Raw genomic sequence first — 9,356 nt, 5'->3', positions numbered from 1 at the left:
AAAAAAAAAAAAAAAAAAAAAGAAAAAGAAAGACAAATCCCATTAGTCATTTACTACTGATGGGCATATTGATTTATGGAGTTAAAATGTTCACACTAAAATAACCTTATTAGATTGAAAATCACTTTCCTTTCATGAGGGTCTGCTAGGGATCCAATTCAGCAAAGCACTTAAGCGCATCCTTAATACGCCAGATGTGCTTAAGTCTCATTGAAGTCAGTAGGATCAAGGCTGTGCTCAAATGTCTGGCTGAATCAGGACCTAAGACAACAAACCCAGGGAACTCCATGCGCACAGACAGATCCAACCACGCTAAAAAATATCCCTGAATACTCTGCATCATAACATAGCATGTTCCTGGGGTATATGGTGCCATGCTAAAGATTGTACCTTGTTTTCATTGTTAACCCAGTTTCATTATTTGCTATAAAACACTGGATGGTTGAAAGTTACCACAGGAAGTCCAAGTCTGAGAGCATTTAATATTCATTGCCAGTGTTCAAGCAATATATTTTAGGCATTTTATGCTACATGCTGGTAGAGAAAAATATATACACAGTTGAGACCATTTAATTGGACCTGCTGGTGGTCAGCTTACCATGCTAATTAGAAAAAGACAAAGACGACAGACTGAAAAAGACTTAAAGCAAATATAAGCATTAGCCTTTGAAAATGCAGGATGGAGTTTTATTATGTACAGATGTGTCTCTGATGTCTTACACCAGCTACATAGAGCAACTTCCCCATCTCTTTTAAATGTCTGGCAGTCTTCCCCTCATCCACTTAGGGGAAGAAAAAGGGGGCAGATAATAGGGTTAGTCTGGCAGAGCCTGTATGCATTTCACAAGCCCATCAGGTAGTACTTTCCCCAAATGATCACCTGCATTTTCAGTTATGTTCCCAAGGCTAAATGTCAGGCTGAGACCAGTAATTTGGTCCTTCTGCCCTCCCTTTTTACAGGGGAAAAGTACATTGCCATTCTTCCACAGATTAGGAAACTAACCCATTTATCAAATATTATCCTGACTGTGGCTCTGTCCAAGTCCTTCAGAAAGTTCTTTTCATACCTTGGGAACCTTTCCTCCCAGTTAAGGGTTAAACTTTAGGCCTTTTATTTTGTTTTATTGGGAAAGAATGTTCTGCCAGACCCGTGCAAAGTAAGGGCCAGGGAAATTCATGTGAGTGGAGAGAACCAACTTGTAATTCCTTGCAGGGAATACCTCTGGTTTTTCCTGGGGTTCATTGTTGTGCATTGCTTTGCCTTGGTTACAGCTGGCTGCTGTTGGTTCTCCATTTCCTTTTCCTTTTCACGATTCTGCGAGAGTTTTCAGCATCTAAGGACACTAGAGCTGAGCTGGAAAGGACCTCAGGAGGTCATCTAATCCAATCCCGTACTCTAGGCAAAATATTGCCTACCTCAACCATCCCACGCAAGTGTCTAATGCAGCATTCAGCAATGTTTTCTGATGGTAGGCTGGAATGACCCAGCTTTGATCCAAGGAAGGCCGGCGTTAGGACCTGGATACAGCTCCTGCCACCACCGCTCCTCCCTGCTGCTGCAGCATGGGTAAAACTGCCCTTTTCTTTTTGACCCCAACACTGCAGAATCCCCCCATTGCCAGACCACTGCTGAAGACCCCTGGCTCCATGAGCCAGATCAATGGTGCCTCCAGCTGGATACAGCCTGCAAGGCTATAGGTTGCTGACCCCTGTGTAACTTATTATTTAAACTGCACAAACAACCTTGTTGCACAACTATCAGGCAAAAAACATCCAAAAAACCCACTCTAACTTGCCAAAGGCAACGCAGAGAGATGAGGGCACTGTCAATGCCCTACCAGTGCAGTGACAGGAAGTCATTTGTTAGAGAAAGGAAGAGGATCAGGCCCTCAGAGGAAGGCAACTCTTCCTAGTCTCTGCCAATCCAATTTTGGGGTAAAATTCCTTCCTACCCAAGTGTGGTTATCAGTCTGACCCCGAGCAGAGGAGCAAGACCCTGTAGTCTGGAACCTTTGGGATGTTAAGTCCCAGGGGAGCACTGATACAACACAGTCACAGTCCTCAGCCTTGACTAAAACCAACACTCGAGACTTCAGAAGAACGTGAAAACACCCCTCCCTGGTGCTGGTTTCCTTATTATTACAGGTTCCTTCTTCTGTAGCCAGTGTAAAGAGAGAGTCAATGTGGAGTGCCTTCTCAAGTGTGGGAACAGATCCAGCAAAGAAACCTCTCGTGGGTTAGGGTACAGGCAGCAGAAGTTCAGTAGCTCTACTCTCACTGCTGGTAGCTGGGTGCCACAGTGTATACATGCTGTTTGAATCTATTCATTTTCACAAATGCCTTTTCACAAAGTGACTTTTTTTTACTGATATTCTTCACTTTTTTATTGAAAACATTTGCTCATGCTTAAAGAAACTGACAAAAATGACCAAATAAAATATTTTTTTCATTTGTGCTTCCATGAAGATTATGTTTTAGATGGACAGTTTGGCAAAGATGCATTTCCTTCTTGTTTTTAAGCCTTCCCAGAGGCATTGGGTGCTGGCTACAGCCAAGGCTGGGGACTTTGACTGAGGTGTGCCAGTGCTCCGCCTGGGAGTAAAGCCAGAGATTATTGGCTAGAGGGCCTTGCCCCTCTACTTGAGGTCAAACCAATCACCATATTTGGAGTCAGGAAGGAATTTTACCCCATGATTAGACTGGGTGTGGACTGTAGGGTTTTTGCCTTCCTCTGTAGTGGGGAGCATGGCCCTCTACCTGGGACTTCTTGAGCATATATTGAAATCATTTTATAGAAGCAAGATATTGGCAGCTGTGGTTCTCCTGCTTTGCCTGTGAAAGGTCATGGTGTTAGGTCTGTGTTGTATCAGGGCTGACCAGAGCCAACACAAGCAGGGTGTGGGGCATGGGGCAAATCAGCCCGTGTGAGGCTCTGTCCTTGCTCCAATCCTGTGTGTCCTGGATCTGAAAAAGCTGCTACCACCATTGGCGGAGGCGGAGTTGGGGGTGGAGGGGGGAGTAGTGAGTGGCTGGATGCAGCCACTTCACCCAGCTCTGTGGGGGCCTCCCAAAATGCAGGGCCTGGGACAGGCACCCCGATTCACGCCCCCAGGGATGGCCCTGGGGTTGACAGTAGTCTTATGTAGAGTTTAGAAGATGGTTTTATAGGGTGGTTTGAATATCTAGGGATGATCCTGTCTCAGGCATGGGACTGGACTAGATGACCTCTGAAGGTCCCTTCCAGCCTTACTTCTCTATGGGTGTGTTGACACATCACCCTATGGTGATGTTGTTACTGCACCATGCTTTAGTACTTCCTTTTAGATCCCTTCCTTGAAAAGGAAGTACTAAAGCATGGCACAGTAAATGCCGTGCCATGCTGTGCATGTGGTTTCTGGTTAGTTTTCACTACTACTTTGCTATAGCAATGCACTAAAACAGAGGAGCACACCCCTAGGGCAAAGTAGCTGCTGACCACATGTAGACTCATATCATTGCTACGTCATCGTAGAGCATCATATGGTGATGTAGTGTGTTGCTATGGCAAAATAGGGTGATGTGTAGACTATGATTCTCTATGATTAGCCCCACGCAGCAAACAGCAATCTAGTGGCAGAACCCATTCACTAACAGACAAACTATCCATGTCTCCTTGACTGTTGCATGCCATGTATCCATTTTCTTAAAATGAAAAAATCAAAATCAGTTAATAAGTCAAGTGCACAGAACTAATCCCTCAATGGCTCAAAGTAATTTCAAATGTAATTTTCCCCCCTCGTGTCATAACATGGAAGAGCAGACTGCTAACTCCATACTAATCTAATATTCTAGACTCTAAAATCTTTAAGGTGGAGACAGTATCTACCATTGTGTTTATACAGCATGTGGCAGGATGTGTTTTTACTCTAATTAGAGCATCAGGAGAGTAATACTATTGGTATCAGTTATTTTACAGTAATTTCTAAAGGATCCAACCAAAGATTTATCCCCACGGCTTAAACTTCATAAATAAAGTTAGTTTTTTTATCTGCTGGCACTTAAAAATAATATTTTCAAGTCCAAAACAGAATTTTTTGGATTTTTTTTTGCTGAAAATCTTTTTTATCTTGAAGCAAATGAAAATTTTTGACTTGGAACAAAACTCTTGTTTAGAAATACACAAAATAAAATTGAAGGCAGAGTCAAGATGCACTTTACAAAGTAAGTAAATCAGATATGTGTAAGTTTTTGTTAACCTGAGCTCACTTCATCAGATGCTGTGAGCTCAGGCTCACGAAAACTTATGTGCCTCTGATTTAGTTACTCTACAGATGTGTCGCTGTGCAGCGATGTAGCGATGCACTATGTCACCATACAGCATGCTATGGTGCCATAGTGATCACGTGGGTCTATGTGTGATCAGCAGCTATGTCACCATAGCAGTGTGCTCCCCTGTTTTAGCGTGCCACTATGGTGACATAGCAATGAAATCGAACTGTGTGCGCATGGTGGTTATTACGTCGTGCTTGAGTACTTCTAAAAGAAAGTACTAAAGCACAGCACTGTAGCAGCGCTGCCATATGGCGATGTGTAGATGCACCCTACAAGGCACATCTCTACCCTGCCTTCTGCATGATTTTAGACTAACACAGCTAACCACCTCTCCCAAAATAAAATAGTCCTGTTAAATGAAAGACATCAAATAGCTCTCTGGAAAGGTTGTTTTTTTGGGGAAATCTCATTTGGGGGGTCCCAGCCACAAACAATTTAGCAAAACTGACATTAATTTACAGAATTTTTCATCTTTACCAAATCTTCATTTCCCACCCTGCCCTCCCAAATAAAAAAGTTAGGGGCAAAAAGTTCTGCCCAACTCTCCCTGACATTCTGCAATCAAACAAGAAAGTACTCAACCTTGGAGAGCATGTGGTATAGGAAACAATATTACACACAACAGTTGCACTGAAATGCAAAAGCATCAAACATGAGAATGTTGAAGTGCCATTAAACCATTATAAGATGCAGTCTATTTCTATATGTAGACAGGTGTGCCACATGGCTATTACTCTCCTAGAAAGTCAAATGAAGCTGCACCCTGGTACCCTGGTATCATGTCATATAAAAAGTGAAAATAAATTTGATTGACATTTAGCTGAGATTTTTCTTTGTTGCCTCTGTTTCCTCGCAGCTTGTCTATTTTAATAATATGCTAAACTCCAGTCAAATACCTGAATCTTAAGGAAACAAACACATCTGGAGTGGTCTGAAGATTGTGCGCTTATGAGGCAATTTCTTTTGATTCATCAAGAGACAAAAAAAAAAGATTAGACTCGTATTAATAAGAGAGGAATTGCCTAGCTGGCATAGTTGCCCTTTGCATATATTCATTCTTAGTTTCATCCACTGCCTCACCACCAGTGCATTTCAACTCTCCATGGCAATCACAACTGACATATTTGCTGGAAGCAGCATGAGGAACTCATTTGATCCATGTCCTTTAGGCAGTGAAGACAGTATCAGAGCAGTCTTCCTTCATAAAAAAAAAAAAGCATCTGGTCACTGACAATCTAATGTAGATAAAATTGACCACTCAAGTGAGCTCAGAGTTCCCCTGGTGAACCAAGTCACTTAGCATGATCTGCCATTCCCCTTGTATATATATTCCAGTCACATCCGCTTGGTTCACGATGAGAAACATGTTTTCCTTACTCCGAGCGCTGCAATCATACCTCGTAAAATCAAGCAGTATTCAGTCCAGAGTCACACATCCTCATTATTTGCCTATGGAGGAAATCATCATTTCTTAATCAAGAGTTCTTTCATAGTGGGGTGCTGCTGTTGATAATGCAAGAATCAGGGCTGTATTTATCTCAGGGAGCAGATAAACTCCTGACTTTCTTTCACTGATGTTCCCCAGTTCCCTTTCCATGATCTTCCTACCATAGATTTCACAAGCATAATGGTGGAGGAAGAATGTGGCTGAGGCCTAATATCTACCTGCTAGAATAGTTTTGATTCAGCACGTGATTTACCTGATCCCTGAAGTGTCACTATGGTGATGTCTAGGGTTTTTCAGGACCAGATCAATTAAGGTTTACTCTTATAACTAGGGTTAACCTAATGAACTCATTCATCTGAAGCAAACCCCAGCTTGCCTTTGTCTACTCAAAGGGTTTGGCAACGGTGTGGCTATTCCAGTCTTTACCTACTGATTCATAATTCAGAACTATGCTTAGTTTTCATCTCAGACCAGTTTTACACTAATGAATTGTTCCTTATTTTCACCAGCTGGAAAGAATAATCAGGCCCCGAGCATCTGACAAGAAGTCTACTGCTCTGTCCTGAGCAGAGCCTTGGTGGTTAGCCATTTGAACCTGCTATGTTCTTGTGGCCACCTGATGCTCCCAGAGGCCTTCCTTATGGACTATTCCTTGAATGTACAAGACATGAATGAAACTACACTGTAGATCCGCTATGTGTAGTAAGCACGTAGCTAGAGACGATTCCCTCCATATGGGATTGTCCCAGGAGAAAAATCTGATTAGGGTTTGTAGTACAGTACATCTCAGAGCAGTAGGAGAAGGAATAAAATGTAATTCTCTTAAATGAGGTTAAATAAAGTACTGCACAGAGAAATGCCGATGAAATCATATCTAGCTGTAAACTTCGTATACAGGTCCCGATGGAGAGAGGACTAATATATAAGCAAGGCTAAAGGGAATTTTATACACAACAACTTTGACACCAAAGGAAAATTTTCTACACTGGGGCAAGATTGGAAGTAATTCTAAGTAAATTTCCTCAGCCTACATTCTTCTTTGCACTAATTAAAGATATTTGTGCCAGTATAGAGAACCTTTCCCTCGAAGCTGTGTCTGCTTCATCCCACAGTCTTCATAATCTTCTGCTCCCATAGTCTATTACTGTGGAAATGAATATAATGAAGACTGTAAATTATACAGCCCTGGCAGGAATCTTTTGTCTGTGTAAGAGTGGACACAATGTCTTAAGAGCTTTAAGACACCAGATGGACAACACCAAATGCGGAGTGAAAGTGTAACGCACTGTAATGTTGAATATCATGTACTGTAATGTTGTAATGTGAACTACAGCTCCCAGAAGTCTCCAGGGGACTGGAGAAATGAACTATAATATGCACAACAATTTCCAGCAAGCTGCAGGGGGTGGGAAGAAGCAGAAAAGCAGTGACAGAACCCAGGACACTACAGCACAGACAGACATGTATCTGGAGACTCAGAAGGAGCAGCAGAACCAGGACTGCAAGCTGCATAAGCGAGGCTCAGATGTGGGAGCCCTAGTAATGTCATTTAAGCATTTTTGGGACCAGAGGCTGGTTGGGAAATTCTCTGGAGGTTTAAGCTTTCTCAAGTGTATACACCAGGGGTTGGAAACATTTTTGGGCAGAGTGCCAAAAACATCTACAACCTTGATTTGTACGATGTTGGTGTGCCAGGGGCAGACTGTGGGGAAGCTGTGAGGGGCCTGATACTTGTGGCAGAGCAGCCCTGGCTCCTTCCCCACTGTCTGCCATGAGGTGTGCATGCCTCCATGTGCCATTCTCTGGCACCCCCCTTCAGGGTTGCTTACCCCTAGTATATACTGTGGTATTAGTATTCCCTACATGTTACCTGTTCTTGGGTGATTTTACCAATTTTAATTACCTATTGCCTGGGTCCTACATGTACGTACATTAAAGTTACGCACCTGTGCCTGTCCCTTTCTCCCTAGCCCATTAGCTTGTGAAGCTAATCCCCACCATCCCCTGTATAAAAGCAGGGCCGATCCAACCATTAGGTGAGCTAGGCAGTTGCCTAGTGTACCAAAATTGGGCGGGGGGGGGGCGGTGCACTAAAATTATATGCAGAACAAACTAACAGGAACATAATTCTAATATAATAAAAGCCTTACCACTTCTGGCTGTATCTCTGTCTGTAACGCTCCTGACCAACTGCACATGCACTGCCCAGAGCCTTACAGACAGATAGACACACAGGTGAAGGTGGAGGCGGTGGGGGCCGGGGTGTGATCTGCCACATGGCAGGGAGGGGAGCTTAAGGAAGGGGGGGACGTGGCTTGCAGCCCTGTGGGTGGTGTTGTGTGTGGCCATGTGGGGGCATGACATGTGGCGGTGGGGCATGGCGCATGGCTGCAGAGTGCCATGCAGGGAGTGAGCGCAGTGTGCGTGGGCAGAACCTGCCCGCTGCAGCACGTGGAGCTAGGGCGGGATGTGCCCCCCGCACCTGCTTCCTGTGTGGCACCCTGCGGCCACGCCCCACCTTCCCCCCATGGGGAGTGACTGCCAGCTGTGGCTGCAGGGAGCACTGGGTGTGGGGGGCCATGGCATAGGGGCGTGTGGTGCATGGCTGCAGGGTGCCACGTGGGGAGCTGGTGCACCCCCTGTGCCCACTTCCTGTGCAACACCCTGTGTCCATGTGCCACGCCCCCTGCACCTGCCCTGTGCCACACCCCAGAGCCATGGCTGTTTCCTATGCCACACCCCTTGGCTGTGTGCCACTCCCCCCTGCAACCACACACCACGGCCTCCCATATGTCCTGTGCCACACCCTGGGGCTGCTCCCTGTGCCACACAGCCAGAGTTGTCAGACGCTTATCACATTGTGACCACTCCCCATGCCATGCCTTGGGCCTATGCACCACCTGTTCTGCACAACTGTGTGGCATGCCCCCCCCATGCACCACGCCCCCTCCTGTGTGCCCCGTGCCACACCCTGCAGCTGCATGCCACCCCCCCCACATGCACCATGCCACCCCCCGTACATGCCCTGCATCACACAAGTGCAGCCTGAAAGTGTTCCCTGCACCATGGTGACTCCCCACGCCATGCCCCATGGCTACACACCACGCTCGTGTGCCCTGCACCACACCCTGGGGCTGCTGCCTACACCATGCAGCCACAACTGACAGGCATTTCCTGTGCTCCCTACACTGTGGCTACTCCCCATGCCATGCCCTGAAGTCACGTGCCACCCCCCCTGCACGCACTGCGCCATTCCCCACACCATGCAGCTGCAACCGGTGGGTGCTCCCGCCTGCTGTGGCCGCTCTCCACACCACGGTGCACGCCACCCTCCCCACCATGGCCAGTTGCCATGTCCCCCGCACACAGTGCAACACACCCTGGTGCCGCTCCCAGCACCATTGCCGCTCCCTGTGTCATGACCCCTGGCTGCATGCCACCTCCCTGCGCAGGTGCACCCCCCACCCCACTCAGAGCAGCAGGGAGTGGGGGTGGAGCAGCGCTGGACCCACAGTGGCAGGGAGAGCAGGGCATGACCCAGAATGGTGGTGGGAGGGAGTGAGGTGAGCAGGGCAGGACCTGGAGCAGTAGCGGGGTG

The 9,356-nt window shown here is 46.3% G+C and overlaps 1 protein-coding gene across 2 annotated transcripts in view; it reads right to left on the bottom strand.

Annotated features, from left to right (window-relative positions):
• Positions 1–9,356, bottom strand: part of ERICH6B (glutamate rich 6B) — a 101,398-nt gene that overhangs the window by 76,101 nt on the left and 15,941 nt on the right. The gene's annotated exons all lie outside the window — the stretch shown is intronic.

This window comes from Gavialis gangeticus, unplaced genomic scaffold (genome assembly GCF_001723915.1).
Source record: "Gavialis gangeticus isolate Ggan-Ray unplaced genomic scaffold, GavGan_comp1, whole genome shotgun sequence".
Lineage (NCBI taxonomy): Eukaryota > Metazoa > Chordata > Crocodylia > Gavialidae > Gavialis > Gavialis gangeticus.
The sequence above is the reverse complement of the archived record's forward strand: the minus strand, read 5'-3'. Positions and strand labels throughout refer to the sequence as shown.